Below are 17,759 nucleotides of genomic sequence, written 5' to 3'. Positions count from 1 at the left end.
AACAAACAAACAATTGCCACTGTAACTGTTTATGAACAGGAGTTTTCGCAAGGAACTTGGCAATGAATTTGGGCCAAAGCTCCGATTCGCCGAACCACAGACCGCGGTCAACCTAACGTCCATGACAAGCAAAGCACGCAGTTTGTCCAGCATCGCGAGAAAAGAAGCGAAACTCACGGTGGTCTTTCGCTAGCACTGCTAATTTTTGAATGTACAAACTACAGGCGCGTATACACGACAAACATGCAGCGTTAGCGCGTAGACGCCCGACATCGTGCTTGCCACTGTTCGGCGAGCAGCAAAGTCGTTAGGTCAGCGACTTCCGAAACCGAAACAAGTCGAAACCAGACAAGGCAGCCGAAGCGGATCGAAGTGCTAGCCGTAGCCATTATGAGTTGGTGGCGTCGCGCCTTTTTCTCTTGTGTGTTGTTGGGGGCCTTGCTGCTGGCGGCTCCTTATTTCGAGATATACGAGGCACAGAGCGCAACAAAATAGCTCGTGCGATGTGCAGAAGCGTGGTAAGGTTGTGTGCATACCTGTGCAAAAAGTGTGCTCGCGTGCCCGACAGGTAGTGCGTTTCCTTTGTGCGCTCTCACTGCAAACACTACGCTGACGACGGGACTATTGGAGGGCGGCCACCACCCGGCATACATTTGACATCTCGGAGGTAAGTTAATTTCCATCGTCCCTGTACATTCTCCTAAAAACTTTGCGCAGAACTGATGATGCGTGCCAACACAGCGCTAGTTCGTAAACATCAAGACGCGCATGTCATTGTAACATACGGTAGTTTGCTTTTGACGAGGGAAGGGTGAATGCGTTTGCAGTGTCTAGGAAAAGAGACAGTTAGTGCCAGGGCCTGCACGCTCAGAGTAGAATATGCCGTACAAATCATCACTCGTAAGACCATTACGGGGTGCACGATGCTGGCGCCTACTGCAATTCAGCCTTCGGCAAGAATTTAGAATGGGCCAGTTCCAAGTGCCTCGACCCGGGCCTTATGTTGCGCTGCAGTTGAAGATCCGGCGCTTGTGCAGTTGCAACTACACGGATTGAATAAGTGGTAAAACCTACCTGCGTTACAACAGGGCTAGATCATTATTCTTATGTTCCATAAATATTGCGGATGACGAGATATGGAGCCGGCGAACATGCGACGGCAGTATGATTCAGCAGCAACTGTACTTAAACTCCATTGTCGAGCCTTGGGTAGCAGAAGGGAAAAAAAAAAAAAGTTTTGAGCTATTTTGAATTTTTTCGCCTGTATTGGGCTTGATATTTTCTTTTTCATACTTTGGTCGTGACTGAAGTAATCCCCAAAAACTACTAAGCGCATATAAATGACAGACACCAAACTCAGACCTTCAGTCCAGAAATGTCAGTAAGGTGTAAAGGTAATTATGCATTCAACAGTACCAATAGTATTGATTTTCTTGTTTAATTATTTACAAATGAAGCAGAAAAAAATCTTAGTGCTGAGATGCCCCATTTTCATCTTCTCTAATATGAAATGTGAATCAAAATGTGCAGTTTTTCTGTACTCAGTATACCACTGATTCATCACAGATGTGAGAATATGAAATTCATGCAAGTTTCAAAATGAAGAGTGCATGCAGAATTCCAAGCAAAGCAAGCCTTTGCTTAAAGTATCATTCAGTTGTGGGGTTTTGTTTAAATTTATGCATGTTTTGTAGAAGCAACGGTAGATGTTGATATGGAATTAGTGTTGTGTCTGGATCTAGATTATGAATGGCTACCACATTTATGAATTGCTTGGTTGCCACATGCACTTCCAGACATTGTTTGAACAGTCACATCACATTCTGCATTTGGCTTCTTTTTACTTTTTTGCATGGAACTGTTTCCACTTTAGAGTGTGTAGCCTTTCACAATTCATAATTGATCGGGTGAGCATGTTTTGGCATGATAAAAGGTTTGGAAATTCGAGAGCATTGGCCCTTCATGATGCACAAGGGGCAGACTGCTTACTGCACTGGTACCACTATCTTCCTAGATTCCTAGATATCACTCATATTTCTATACAGAATACATGTTTTCAGAAATCTATATTTCTTGTCTGACTCTGCACATTCTTCAGTTGACATAATGGGAGCTAGGGACGAACTTTTGCCTTTCTTGGTGCACTGCTCCTATTTCATTTAAAGAGCCGCCACATTTTCTGTAACCCGATTTGGGGTGCAAACACTGCATGTTCATAGGGTGGTCAGGGAGCAAACTTGGTGGCCCTGTGAAGGCCATGAACAATATGCTGATGATAGGCTGCCTTTAGACTGACTGGCTTGCATTTCTCGGTGTGTTTCGTATGTGCGAGGGTTCCATAAGCTGCCACATATATTGCTTTGATTTGATGTTGAGGTGACTGGCATGATTAAAAAGTAAATGTGATGATCGAAGTCTTCAGAACATTCAGAACATGCTGGGATTGTACTCCTGGCTTAAGTTGCAGACATTGTTTGCTGGTTATACCTTTGAGAGGAAATCTAGTAGATAAAGCTATGGGCAGAGTGCTTGCTTGGTATTCCAACCTAACCACCCAAACGTCACTGTTTACTGGAAACAGATTGTTCAAGCTTCCAGCCTTCCACTTGTTTACTCGTACATTGCAGTGAAGTGCATTTACACCTTGGCACATGGCAGGCTCAGGGGCTCGTTCATCGCCACTGTACTAGGTTAGACCTCCAGTTGACTCGAAATGCCTTTTGCCATTGCCATGAAATAGTGTTTAAAAGAAGGTTCGATGACAGAAATACTGTTTGCTCTCTTAGTAGGTAAAGAAGAGTTAGCATAACATTTCTTTCGAGTTACATTACCTGGCATCTCTAGATGCGCGTTGTGCCTGCTATGGGCACTGAATTCTTGGTGTGAGATCAGAGGTTCCTGCAGAATCGCAGACTTTTATAATGCTACTTAAATTATGAGCAGATCGAGGTGATAGATGACAAGACTTTACTAATAGTCAATTCCAATCACAGGGTTTAGTGACTTACAGAACATTATTTTCTGCTCTTTTTGGAGTAACTGTATTCCAAATGCAGATCCGGAACACAGGTCCCATCTTCCCAATGCAGATGGGGAGCGATTGCTGAGCCAAGATCGGTCCCTGGAGCAGTGGATTGCTCTTCCGAAATCAACAGAACCGGCTAGAAGTTTGCTTGAGTATTTGGTCAGCTGCACCTTCTATTTCCAGTAGCATGCTCTGCTGTGCTGACTGTGCCCTCTGTGCTCCATAATAGATGATTATTACTTGCCACTGCTATGAATGCAAATTGCTGTCATGAACTAGTGCTTACTCTTGAGGACAGCAAGTCTAAGAGTAGCAGTATTATGCAATAATCTTTTTTAAAGACCTCAGCTCGGAGTGTGACTAGAAGATTTTGTGCGGAAATCATCTTTATGTGCTATTCATGATCTTAAAGCCATTCCTGAACTCTGAAACAGTGAAAATGGTGAACTGCGACTTCCTTTTATTTGAGAATAGTGCCAAAGAAATTTTACCCTGCTTGCCCGCACTCGGCTATACGAAAGAATGGCATAAACTGTTGATGTCAATGCCATCCCAAGAAGCAGCGGGAGAAATGCAGACCTATTACAGGTTTAAAAGCAGCTGACACGTGTAGACGAAGCACGGGCTAGCACACAGAATAACAGGCAATTCTTCTATCAGTTCATGGGCACCACCTACTTGCGCTGGCATGAGTTCCAAACGCAATGGGGACACAATCTGTACTGGATGCAGGTGCTCTTTTGCGGAGCAGGCAGACCACTTCACTTCTGGGATTGTAATTCACTGTATGTGCAGAGGAAAAGCAGGTGAACGTGTCTCTGCTGGCATATGTCGCATTGCCTGCTGTCATCCTTTTTACTTTCAATATGTGCTAATGACAGGAATGCTCATAGCACAAGTAGAGTGAAGACACTGATCTGCGCCATTATGGAAATGCCGAGATGTTAGCATGGGCAAACATCTCTTTGCATCACCGCAAAGCTTGCTAAGGCTCAGTTCAATGTACGAGCAAGCTAATACAATGCGGGCATATGTCAGAGAGCTCTTTAGCTATGGGCCTACGCAACTGCTGCCATACCTTAAATGAGAACTCTTGACTAAAAAGGCAACATTTTACAAAGAGCAAAGTAAATGATAATGACTTTTTTTTTTTTCATTTAACAAAGCTGGTGGTCACAGTGAAGAACTCATGCCACGATTGTTAATATGCCTCTACTGCCCCATTTGTAAAGCAAGCATATTGAAATTCTCGAATGAGCATGGTTACAGTCGTGAGCAGCTCTGTTAGATGTATGTCCATAAGGGTGGCATATTGTTTCATTGTTCAAAAGAATTCTAAACAATAGGTGGTTTGGAACTTAAAGGAGAAAGAACAGAGAAGCTGGCTGTAGAGGCAGAAATACTGCAAATGGTGGGTGGTGGACAGGTGCCAAGCTGTCGGTATCTGCACTTTGCAAGGAGCCTCATGCTACTCATTAGCCGCAGCTTGGCCATACCCAGCTTATATAAGCTTGGCTTGTACAAAACATGCCTGCAAATGTAACCCTCTTCAAGGCTGCCTGCACCCTACTGTGGTAGTTTCAGTGTTTAGGGCATTTGACTAGTGAGCTGGGTGACGCGGGCTCGGTCTGAGCCGGGGTGGTTACATTTCGGTGGTAGCAAAACGCTAAGTCCCCATGTGCTGTACAGTGTCAGTGCACATTGAAGAAGTGCAGATAGTCAAAATTATCCAGAGCTACCTACTATTGCTGACCCTCATTGTCTAAGTTTCTTTGGCATGTTGAACCCTGTCATCAAATCAAGGTTGCCTACTGTTAGCGTTAGTAGATGACCTTCGTAATGCCACAAAGTCTGCTCCTCACCACTCTCCGAAATTTTGTTGTTTGCAACTCAACTCAGGTTACTTACAGTTTGATGACCCCTTTTTCTGAAACACTAGCAGTTGACGAACTCACTCCCATGCAGTGAACTCTGAGAAAAGTGCTGATTTAGTCATAAACATTTTTTTTCATGAGAATTTGGTCAGTCATATGACCATTGAAAAGTCATCTGTTGATATGTTCATGTAACAAGCTAGGTAGCTTTATAGAGGGCTTGGATATGATATCAGAAGTGCTATGATGGTGAGCTATGCTTAGTGTCTGCAATACCTTCATGATGAATGTGGTGAATGCAGATGACATTTTGCTCCACTTTTATTTCACCAGTGGGTGCCTGGTGAGTTGTCAGTGCAAGCTATTGAGTTTCACTTTCTTCATGCAGTTTACAGAGCTGTGGAATCTTGATAATAGCAGAAGTATTATATTTATGGTTCACTAACTACTGTTTTTTTTAAATATAAAATAAGTAAATGCGCAGTCAGCAACCCTGGAGTGCAGCGTGCTATTCACCTGGACACCATAGATATTTTAATCATGCCATACCCCTTTGTTACTTTCAGTTTTCAGTTCTACAAGTCTTGATCACGGTAGCTCATCACTATACTCGGGGATAACTGTGGCTATGCAGCTGAAGTTAGGCAGAAAGGAAGAGGCAACATACCTCTTTCCCCTTGCCATGTAGAGTGGGTTACTTCAGCCCTAGTGACCTTGCATTAACTCTCCAACTTCCTCCCTTCACTTCAGCCCAGTACACTCCTAGCCCAAATAGTGAGCAAACCACTCTTCACGGCAAGGGGACAGAAACTTTTCTCCTTTTCTTTCGTACCCAGACTCGGCTGCATAGCCCCAAAACATTGCCTCCATGTACAGCAAGATTCAATGCCACATTTCTTCTCAGTGTCAGAGCACCCTCTGCTTGCTCTGTACCGCCCTTGCAGCAGCCCAGTGTTTTGTTTACCACAGAAAATCATGTCTGTGCAAGCTGTGTTGGCATGGAGAGCTGCATATCTGAGCCAACTTTCATGCTTTATGATGAGGCTCTCATTGATTGGCTTTAAGTTCCATGAAACGTGGTCATGTGTGTTGATTAGTGTCACATGAAGTAAAATTTCACTGACTAAAATACAATCATAAGGATGTAATTTGGGTGAGTTGGCAAGGTGTCATCTTGAATGTAGCAGCACGAAAAAACAAGGACGTGAAAAGAAGCAAGCAGATGCTAACTCGCAACTAATGTTTATTGATGCAAATAAATATATAATGCCAAGCAACACTGCAAATCGCTCAGTCACCAATGAGCAGACAGCAAAACATGAATCACTAAAACTTCCGAACGGTTCCATTTGAGTAGATATAGGTAGAGGTCAACTTGGCTGTGCATTGTAAGAATGCACTGGTTGCTTTCAGTTTCTTTCTGCTGTGCACATTCTGGCTGTCATCCATTGCAAATCAGCTGAGAAATCATTGAAGCTAGACATATTTTACAACTAGGTAATGAATGTGTTAGTGAGCCATCCATCATGTTACCATGCAGTGAGTTGGGTTATCTAGATAGGGAACTGTTCTTAAATTTTAGTGATTCATGTCTTGCTTTTTGCTTATCAGTGATTGAGTGGTTTGCGTTGTTGCTCGTCTTCTCTATATATTTCATGTGTGCTTCAATAAACATTAGTTGTAAGCTAGTGCCCGTATTGTCTCCTTTCATACCCTTGTTTTTTCTTGCTGCTTCTTTCAAGATAAAATACAATCTTTGCTACTTCGGTCATAAAATGAATTTTAATGAAGTTCCACATCTCTTAGAAAAGTAGTATTGTAGTTGCAGGCATGTATTAGGCCCTGCAGTACCAATTAAGGTGCTCGCCTCGATGTAAAGCATAAAGAAAGGGAGGGCTTGTCTGATCTCGAACCTAGTGGGAACTGGTGGATTATGGATAGGCTATTAAAATGCACTTGCAGTTAAGGTCAAGTAAATGCTTTTTTATTTGTAACTAGGGGCACTGTGATGCCTGACTTGCTCTTTTGCCAGGCTGGCGACGAGATGGAGTGAAAGGAGTTATTTTATTTCACTGTTGGTATGTCTCGGGTGATGTCAACATTGTTTCTTCTCTGGCATTGTAGGCAATCGCCCTTCAACTAATTGAATCCCAAAGTGAAATTTTGAATTAAAAAAATAATAATTTAAGATTATTTAGCAGGCAGAGGCAAATTTCATGCAGTGACCTGCACCAGCATGTCGTGCATCATCTCAAGAAAAAAAAAACAGTATTGTGGTGTTCCTACTCTGTGCCTTTATTTCTTGCTCACAAAGCCTCTGCATGTACGTGTTGCACCATATTACGTTTTCACTAATTTCTTGGGTCATGGTACTTTTTACCTTGCAGCAAGTTCCATGTGGCTTCGTAAGCAATGGCTCCTTCAAGCTCTATACCCTTTGCCGGAATTGTGCTGTGCTGTGGTGGGCAAGAAGCAGGACATTGATGTAAGTACTGAAGACATCTTTCAGTATGTGTAGTTTTTTATTTGCCTAACCCACTACTGCATTTGTGACCCCTCATGTTTATTTTGACATTTAGGTTTCTTCAGTGTTTTCTTTGCTTGCTGCCGTTGCTTATTGGCTATGACATTTGGCTGTTGAGTTTGAGAATGCGGAGTGGAATGGTACCTGTGGCCTGTTGATATAGGCAAAATGCAAATTTGCCTGCCCACATTTGGTGCCACTGCATAGCTTGAAGAACTTTTGTGGAAGAGGGCTCTGGAAATTAACCCAGAGTCTCTCATAGCTCATGTTCAGCTTTAGAGTAATAAAAGGACATTGAGGACAAGCTGAAGCTGTCTTTTATTATAAATTACTGCATTCTATCCACTAAAGTGCTACTTACTGAAAATGCGAGCTTACTTTAAGATAGGAAAAGCCAGAAGTTTTGAAACAGATGTCATTACCAGCTGATTTCATAAGTTCTACATGATGCATCCATACTTTATTGGGCGCAGGCCCCAGAGGCTGGGCTGGTAAGCCATTCCCTTCAATATGATGATCATGGAGTGTGGTTTACACAGGTCTTTGATATCATTGAGTACGCTTGGTTTTCAGGAACTATTTCAAGGAGCTTTGGAACTCCTGAAATTATTTGCTGCTTAAAATTCTCAAAAAAATTGCATGGTTTTTCTCTAAAAGCAAGCCTACATGAAAACTAAAAGTGCACTTCAGAGGGAACAATCGAAGAGAGCATGAGCCTATATAATATAAACCCAAAGTGACAGCCTGGCATGCGTCTAGACCATGGTTACAGGTGGCTCTCTTTTTCGCAGTTGCCACCTCTCTTGTCCCTATTTAATTTTTCTTTTTTTCAGCATGTTTGTCTTTGTTTTCCTAAATTTCACACATTTATGCAAAACTACTGTGAATAAATTTTTCTCAAATTGGAACTCCTTGAAGACCTTTCTGGAGGGTTATTTTTCTGGTCTTCCTGTCTTCAACTAAACCCGTTGATGGCTGCTTTCTTATAAATCAGCTCTGACAAATTTCCTCTCTAAAAGGCCCCCCTGCACTTTTTTGGTAGCTAAACTGAGTGCGAATATAATTTGTATGTAAAGTGAAAAGAGAAAACAGGGGAGTGTTATTGATAATACTATGCCATATGTAATCATAGACCATGAATGAAGTATGGGGTTTTTCTGGCAGAATATTTCTGCAATGCTTCTCTGCTCAGCGCAAACCCCTTCACTGTGGCGGCCAAACCTGTTTTGGGGGCAGAAATAGGTGGCTGCCAGGAGACATTTCTTGTGACAATGACCACATCCATTACCTGCTCCACTCAGTAACAAAATTCATAACCCCCCCCCCCCCCCCCACTTCCGCCCTTCTGGTTTTCAATAGTGAAGGCATGCTTCTCGTCAGATTCGTGCATAACATGAGGTTTGATACAGAAATATTCAGCATTGCACCCAACTTCTGCCCCAAAGGGAATTGGGAGGATATTTTTGCATGTCTTCAGTGCACAATCATGTGATACATCAGTGGCATAGCCTATGTGTTACGTACACATATCTTGTGGAGTTTGTATTCTTTTTTTCCTTGAGAGAGAAGCGCTGCTCAGTCAAAAAGCATGATGCAAGGGAATTTAGAGTGAGCGCCGATTCTGTGCATTTGCTATCTTTTGCTTAGCTTTCATTCTTTTTCTCCCGGTGGTTTAGTGGCGTTGGTGGTATTCGAGCAATGCAAGGACACGGAGTCAAGAGTGTTCTTCTTCACAGTGCGCTGCAGGGATTGTGCATTTGTTTTCCTCATTGTAATGAAAACATGCAAGGCTAGTGCATGAGTTACTTGCACACACGCACGCCACACACATGCTGTTTTGCAGTGGCAGAAAAGAAATAACTGTCAAGACTGAGAGCATCTTCTAAGGGCACATAAACGTTGGTGTTTGAAGTTAAGTTGTAAATTCATAAAAGATGTGGCTTAGCTTATGAACCAACAATTTTCCGGCACTATCGTTTCACACAACGGGTTTAACTTAAGGTACAAGGGTGGCCGATCGAGCCCTGTGCTCTAACGTGCTGCGCACAGAAGCAATCAAATCTTGAGCGCTCCCTATACTGCTGCTCAGGTCAAAGCAACCCAAACCTCGTTGAAACAAAAGTGACGTGGCTATGTCACTCCTGCATGTCCTGCATGGGCTTTTTTTTTCATTCTACTGGGAGAGAGTGAGAAAAGGGTTGCCTGGTCTGTGCGGGAAGGACGCAAGGGTGCTGGGATGTTGGTCCTTTAAAATGAGTGGCGGGTGGGAAGGGGGAGTGGAGGTAATGGGAGGGGAGTCTAGCTGTCCTGCGAGCTAAACGCACAGCAGTATGCATGCTTTCTTTTTTTTTTATTTAGCAGTGCGGAAAAATGAATGAATCGAGGGGGGGGGGGGGCAGGCTGGCCAACGCAGGCAGCACGGTTTCAAGTGAGTGATGGCTTGGAGCTGCCTCGGCAAAGCACAGAGCAGTGTGCATGCTTGCTTTTTTTTTTTTGTAGCACCGAAGGTTTGACTGCTTCTGTGTCCGCACATGGGCTGGTTTTGTACCTTGAGTTAAGCCCCCCATGTGATACAAGCCTGAGTCGCTTTGGGGCGCTAAACCCCATAAAGCAAACCTTATGTGAAACATCTTGTATAATTCCATTGCTTAATCCAAACGTCAAAGTTTACGTGCCCTTTAGAAGATGCTCTGTCTTGACAGAATTACTTTTTTTTTGCGCCACTACAAAACTGCATGTGTATGGGCACGTATGGGCATGCGTGTGTGCAAATAACTCTCACTCTGGTACTCAATATATATTCAGCCCCGCACACGGCAAGTACTCTTGCACATTTTTTTTAGACTGCAGAAAGCAAACGCACCATCCCGGTGACATGCTGTGAAAAAACAGACTCACGACTCCAGAATCCCGCATCGCATTGCATACCAGCCGTTCCACCAAACTATCGGAAGAAACAGAACGAAAACAAAAAATTGCAAACGCACAGAATCGGTGCGCACTACACTCCCGCGCATCGCATCTTTTGACTAAGCAGCATGCCTCTGTAAAAAAAAAAAATCTAGGAGATATGTGTATGTGACATATAGGCTACATCACCCATGTATCACGTGACTGTGCACCCAACATGTGCAAAAATATTCTCCCACAAAGATTTTGCTATATAATATAGGTGACGCATTGAGTTTTGCAAAGGGTCCAAGTAGGTCATTGTGCTCCTACTTTCTCCCTGGCCAATTCAAGGGGTGAGAGGCACCTAAGAGCACAATTACCTACTATAATCTATATGATCTCGAATGGGCCAGGTGCAGCAGACAGCTTGTGAGATTGAGTATAGTGACAGGAAATCTTGACTTCATAAGAATACATTGACTTCAACTCCACGTAGCCCTGAATGCCTGCTTTTCATTTATTGGCAGTTATGTGACCTTGAGGGCTCATAGACTGGCACTCAACTTGTAAACACTTGACATCTTATCATTTGTTCTCTCTGTGGGCTTTGTTCTGCGGGTTTACAAGCTTTTTACTAAAGTGGATACAGTGAGTATGCACAGATCTGTTCTCTGAAGCATTGGCTGAGTGACAGCCCAGGTCAAACCTGGTTAACTTAGAACTTCTAGCACATTATTTTTTCTGGGTATGGCTTTGGTATTCCTCCTGACATCCCAGCTTCTGACACCAAGTAGGCATAATCATGGTCTATCACTAACTCCAGTGCTGTAGTTGATCATCACATACTTCTGTGGTGCTGCACATTTTAAGTTGTCGCTGTATATGAGCAGTGTTTCAGAACCTACTTAGTGCAGAGCTACGGTACAAATTTGAGGACTAATAGTAAGTTTGCTCTGCTTGGTGGCTTCCACAGACAAGGACACACTTGTGGGGAAGGCATGTTGCATACATACCTGCAGCCAACCCTTCCGACTTTTTAGAAGACTTCAGATGTTTGACCAAACTTTCTGATTGCACGATCACTGCCCTAAATCTTCCGATAAGGGGCTTCTGCCTGCAAAGAATGGCTTTTGCGGAACCAGCACCGAGGAATCAGCAGCCGCATTATAATTTCAAGCATCTCCATCAGAGGCCACACTAGCACCATCGGCATCATTGGCTAAGCAGGAAATCAGTCAAAACAGACTTTAGCCGAGCAAGAGTAGGTGTCGCTGGCTGCGAAAACAGTTGGTGTACTGCGCTTCTTGTAGGCAGGGATGCACAGCTAATGCAGCCACAGTAGATATAGATGCTGTGCTGGCTTTGCTTTCGATCTGAGCTAAGGGCAGCCACTCAGTGTACTTGAAGTTAAAGGCTTTGCCCAAATGTCATGTTATCTGATCCTTCTTATTGAGCTCAGCCGCATGCCTTATGTTACTAAGCTGCTCTATGCTCAGCAATGGCGTGATTGCTCTTTTTTTTTCGGAACCAACGCAGCCAACGACGGTCACGGATGAAATTACGTGTAAATGGGCTAGTTATGGTTTTGCATTAAAAAATTTAAACAGCGCTCCGATGGTACTGAGAGAAAACTGGTGGTGGGCATGCAGATCAGTTTTGCGCTGGCTATAGAGACGTAGTGAGAACATTTGGTGGCGGCCTGCAGATATCTCGACGGACGCACACCTTTAGACATGCATTGCATGCTTGCTGCTGCATGTTTTTATGCTTAGGATGTTTAGATTAGGACGCATCAGACACTGCCTGAAAGTAGCAGCCGCCTCCCCCTTTTGTACAGAAATGCTGCCTCCTCCCCCCTCCCCCCCCATTTTTGCAGTCTTCCCATTTTTGGTCTTAGCAAGTACGTGTTGAAAATCAGTATGCAGAAGACTAAGGTAATGTTCAACAGCCTCAGGAAGGAACAGCAGTTTACATTAGGTAGCGAAATACTGGAAGTAGTAGGCGAATATGTTTACTTAGGACAGGTAGTAACCGCAGATCCGGACCACGAAAAGGAAATAATAAGAAGAATAAGATTGGGATGGAGCGCATTTGACAAGCACTCTCAGATTATGACTAGCAGCTTACCGGTATCGCTCAAGAGGAAAGTATACAACAGTTGCATCTTGCCTGTACTCACCTATGGGGCTGAAATGTGGAGGCTAACCAAGAGAGTTCTACTTAAGTTGAGGACAACCCAGAGGGCTATGGAATGAAAAATGGTAGGGGTGACATTAAGAGATAGAAAGCGTGCAGAGTGGGTCAGAGAAATAACTCAAGTTACCGACATTCTAGTAGAAATTAAGAAGAAGAAATGGACATGGGCAGGACATGTAGTGCGAAGAGAGGATAACTGATGGTCGCTGAGGGTAACAAACTGGATTCCAAGGGAAGGAAAGCGTAGCAGGGGGCGGCAGAAAGTTAGGTGGGCGGATGAGATTAAGAAGTTCGCAGGGGTCAAGTGGACGCAGCTAGCACAGAACCGGGTTAAGTGGAGAAATATGGGAGAGGCCTTCGCCCTGCAGTGGATATAATCAGGCTGATGATGATGATGAAGAAGTACGTGTAAAGGAAGCTGGGGCCACTAGTAGCGTGATTGAGCCTTGTGAACAATGTCAACATCTGTGCTACAGGCATCAATGGCTTGCTTGTCACATCAGGGTACTATGTACTCTACGGACACACGGTGCTGTCAAAGCGGTTGGTTCACTTGTTCTGTGGAGACATATTCACGGTAGGCAGAAGGCATGGCTTTTCAAGTGCAGTGACCATTGTGGCTCCAAGCTTTGTTTGGAAATTGAAATCAGCGAGTTGAATTTGTTGGTTTGGGTGTATATGTAGCGAAGAAGCACGCATATTTTCTTCCCTCTCCCCTGAGCCCTGCAAGCTTAAAGATCAAGTGTAGCAGCAACTTCAAATCAAATCTTAATAAACAAATTTGGTCACTAAATTTCACAGCATTTCTCAATGCATATGGCATGCTCTACATGAACAATATCACAGCAGCAGCGACATTTTGCCTAACATTAAGCGTTTTCAGCTGTTTTTCACAGCTGCCTTTTCATGCAGCCTGGGAAACGTTCTGTTAGCCTGTGAATATCGAGTTTGCTTCTGAATGTTCAGAGGACTTGACATTAGGACATGAGTGTTTTGCGTGTGGAATAGTTAGTTCAAATTTTACCCTAGTGGCCAAATTCAAAAACATGTCTCCACTCGACGCTACCTCAGCTCCATAAAGTGCAGAAAACAGTCTTTTCTCTACTTAAGGTTCAGTTCAGATTCTTGAATGCTTTTCAGCATTTCTTCCGACTTACCCTTCAGAAATATTTCTCCACTCCAGACAGCACAAGTGGCATACGGGGCAAGACTAATGGCGAATTCGAGCGGGAGAGCAGGCGCCCTCGAGAGCACTTCGAAAGTGCTCTCAGACAAGTGGGTGCCCTCCAGTGGTAGAGCAGGAGTAGAATCACTGGCTTCCAATGGTAGAGGAGGAGGTCTTTTCCTTTGCTGAGAGCACCTGAATGTACTCCCGGCTGCTCCCTCATCTAAAGCGAGTGTAGAGGAAGTCACATGACATAAAGCGGTGTATCCGCACCATCTTTTTTCTTTTCTCAAGTCGGTGACGCCCTAAATGGTGGCTGCAAAGCATTGCTCAGGTTTGAGAGTCACTGCTGGCATCGAAAGGGCCAAAGGAGGCAGATCGCCGCGCTGTGAGAACAAAGGCATGCAAAGCAGTTCTACATGGAGTGTTTGCTTCTCGGGTTGCAACTGCTGCTACTGCGGGTAGGCGGAGAATGCTGGGGAGGGAAGTGCGGTCACAATGGTCGTGGCGTACTGCTCTCGACACGCAGAGAGCGTTCCCGTGGGAGGAAAATTACACCCTCGCTCGGCGTGCTCCTGTACTTCTCTGTACTGCTCGGCACCTCTGCTCTCGTCCCCCCAACCGAATGGGCCATAAGGCCAAAATTTGGCCCGGAAAGTGCATGCCACTACGTGTAACATGCTCATTTTCTAATGCCAAGTCCTTGTGAACAGCATCGACAATCTGCCTCAAGAGTCACAGGCTAGTAGGCTGTGGCGGCCGCTTTTCGATGGAGACTAAAAGCAAGGCGCCCATGTGCGGTGCGACATCAGTGCACGTTAAAGAACTCCAGGTGGTTGAAATTTCTGCAGTCCTCCACTACAGCATTTCTCATAGCCTGAGTCGCTTTTGGATGTTAAAAAAAAAGTCACAGCCTAGTAAAATATGTTTTTCAGACTGCATGAACAAGTCAGCTGTGAAAAATGGCTGAAAACAATTCACATCTATCAACATTCACTGCCAGTGACATATGGCTGATGTAGAACAGGATTTAGGCATTGAGAACTGCTCGAACTGCTGTGAACTCTAGTGACCTAGTTGCATATTTGCCCTCTGAGTGCTCAGCGGCGAGCGTTGAGCACATGTGAGGTTCAAAGAAGCATGTTATAGCGCATGCACCCAAGCCAACAAATTTGTCTTTCCAGAAGCAAATGCCGCTTCTGTTTCCAAGCAAGCTAGGAGCTTTAATTTTAAGCGCACTTGAAAAGCCATGCCTTCCACCAACTGCAAATATCTCTCCACAGCTAAAAAGACAGAATTGATCCCCCCCCGCCCCTTCAGCACTGCATCTAGACATACAAGTATATTTGAGGCAATCAGAAAGCCATTGATGTGTGCAGCACAGGTGTTCCATGGCACAACTGCACCTCCGGTACCTCGCTGTCTTCCTATTTACAATATGACATTCCCCACGATTGCACCACTGTCCACAGTGGTTCACAGAAACCACTGCACATGTTTCATTTGCTGTTAGCCATCAAATGCTTTCTGCAACTTGGCACTCGGCGTGCTCTGAAATGTTGCTAAGGTATCTGGTGATGACTTGAAATGTGTTTACACCACAGTAGCATAATGCGATGATCAACTACAGCATTGAAATCTGCAACTGACGATAGTTATCCATGCTCAACGTCAGCCGCAGAAACTTAGGAGGCTTTTCTTGGTCGTACTTGAAACGATGTTTCAGTATTTTCGCGTCAGATTGAGGTTCTCGGAGCCAGTGCTTCAGAGTGGGTCTGTGAATCCTTATTGTATCCACTTTCATGAAAGGCTTGGTATGCAGTAGAACGAAGTCTGCACAGTGTGTGAAAGCTGCGATGCCCCATGTTTGCAAGTGGAAGTCTAGGTGTCCCCATAGTAGTGTCATTGCCACTTATAGATGCTCTGTTTTCTCATGCACTCGAGGAGCAATTCAAGTGGAGCTTCATTTCCAAAAAAAAAAAAAAGGGCCTCGAGGACCGCTTGGAGTAAAGGTGTTAGTCAAGGCATGTTTGTGAATATCAGTTAACCTGATCCCTATGCACTGTTTCCACTGCCTCGGGTGGTTAGGGTATTTCTCGACCTTATTGGAAGGAAGGCTGAGGGGCCGTCATGAATCCTAACCAAGCTTTTAGTAAACTTGGGGAGAGTTGTGCCACTTCTACATGGCATTCTCGATTACCATTGAAAGATTCCATCATCTCACTAAGCTCTTGTACCCCGCTATTGCCATTGATAATTCGCTGCTGGGCTCAAGTAATACTCGTGCACTTTTGAAGATGTGTTATCAACTGTTTTTGTACAAGTTGCAATGATGATATACTTTCCGTACTGTTCTGTGTGCAATTTTGTTTTTCTTCTATGACCATATATGTAGAATTGCATAATCTTTCATTTCAGGTTTGGTTTTATTCCTAGCTCTGTGTGCTAAGCCATATCTAGAATGCACACTTCTATTTCTCAAAGTCCAGTCTCCAGTTCTGGACTGCTCTGTTCACTCTAGTTATTGTAGCTTTCCATGAAGCAGTGCTCAGATGTCTTTGATTGATAGGATATGGTTCAAAGACCCTTGAAATATCTGTTCGACTAAGGTATTAGATTTTGTGATGGACTGATGCTGAACGCCTGTATTCTTGTGTCAGTTCGTCATATTTCTGTAGTTCAGAATCGAAACTTTTTGAATTGTTATCAATTAAAAATAGAGCACCTAATTACCCCTTTCTCAGAATGTTTTGTAAAGACAGCTGAATTTTCGGATTTTGGAATATAGTCCTGCTTTTTTTTTTGCATTTTGCAGATGTCGCACAGCGAAAACCTGTATCCAAGCTCGAATCCAACAGGCCAAGAGCAGCTGAAGAAGGAAACCTGCATCCAAGCTCGAACCTGGTGGACCGAAAGCAGATGTTTTGTGACCACACTGTATCAGCCAATAAAGCCAATCCAGGTGACCACATGTATCTTTTGGAAGCTTGCATTCTTTGCACTTGAGACTCATCTCATGGAGAGCATCATTTCTGCAAAACATTTTGTGTCATAACTGTAGCAGAAACTGATTGAGGCCTTGCACAAGGCCTAAAGCTGGCATATTAGTATTATGCACAACACAAACATGAGGTGTGATGTAGGAGCCTTGCAACCATGCAGAGTATCACCATAGCATGGTAGCATTCCCATGCCGAATGTCTCATCGTTTGAGATCAGACTAATGTCTTGCACCTTCAGAGTGCACTCATTCCTTGCACTAAACGCCCTAATATAGTCCGACATTTTCGACGCAACTGGCTAAGTCTGCGACGTCAGCCACGGCACGTCGGCCATGACGGGCGCGTCAAAAAACTGCCGCTTCTACAGGATGGCGCGGCTGGCGTGCCCGATGCCGCGGCGCGCATGCGCACAAGACGCCCTCGAGGGCTGGTACATTTTTGGGGTGCATTTTCGAGCAGACGATAGGGCACCTACAGGGACCTGGCTGCAGCCTATCAAGGCACTAATTACTATTGTGATGAAGGCAATGACGCGATGTGTTTACTGCGAATGTTCAAATGGCACAAAGCATTTACAGGCAGCCGTGGAGACGTCCAGCCCAGCAACGGCCTGAGCCCGCGTCGACGACGGCTACAGACGGAACGATGATTGTGTACGTGCGTGTTTTACTGAAAACTAATCAAAATTTAAGTGTATGTACGATTACAGAGGAGTTAGAGATTACACAGTAATGAGGATCACATTCTCGGCTGGCTGCAGCTCCTGTAGAATTCCATAAATTTCGCGAATTCCCTGGTTGTTGAGCCGCTGACGTTCCGCGAGGCCAAATCGAGTACGGCCTTCGATTCCGGCGTGTACCGGTCACAACTCTATGCGAAGCCGCTTCCGCAGTTTTTGGTATTCTTCCAATGAATGTACTGCAGATAAGTGAAACAACACCATCGTTACACCTTCTAGAGCAATGCATTAAAACGAGCATGGTACACACACCGCAGCGAAGAACTCACAGCTGTGCCCAGCCGCACTACTGACAGTTTGCATCCCAGGCATTTTTCTTTCCTTTGAACGTCTGTGTATAGT

At 44.3% G+C, this 17,759-nt stretch overlaps 1 long non-coding RNA gene across 3 annotated transcripts; it reads left to right on the top strand.

Annotated features, from left to right (window-relative positions):
* Positions 1 to 446: 446 nt before the first annotated feature.
* On the top strand, positions 447 to 16,651 carry LOC146183078 (uncharacterized). Of its 3 annotated transcripts, XR_014708715.1 has the most exons (4): positions 447 to 667; positions 3,057 to 3,177; positions 7,287 to 7,384; positions 16,492 to 16,651. It is a non-coding gene; the product is annotated as an uncharacterized LOC146183078 (long non-coding RNA). The 3 variants fall into 3 exon arrangements; XR_014708714.1 differs by lacking the exon at positions 447 to 667 and having other exon boundaries at positions 2,660 to 3,177; XR_014708713.1 differs by lacking the exons at positions 447 to 667; positions 3,057 to 3,177 and having other exon boundaries at positions 6,193 to 7,384.
* Positions 16,652 to 17,759: the final 1,108 nt, after the last annotated feature.

This window comes from Amblyomma maculatum, chromosome 7 (genome assembly GCF_055883805.1).
Source record: "Amblyomma maculatum isolate TAMU_Amacu chromosome 7, ASM5588380v1, whole genome shotgun sequence".
Classification (NCBI taxonomy): Eukaryota; Metazoa; Arthropoda; class Arachnida; order Ixodida; family Ixodidae; genus Amblyomma; species Amblyomma maculatum.
This window is presented reverse-complemented; position numbering and strand designations above follow the sequence as displayed.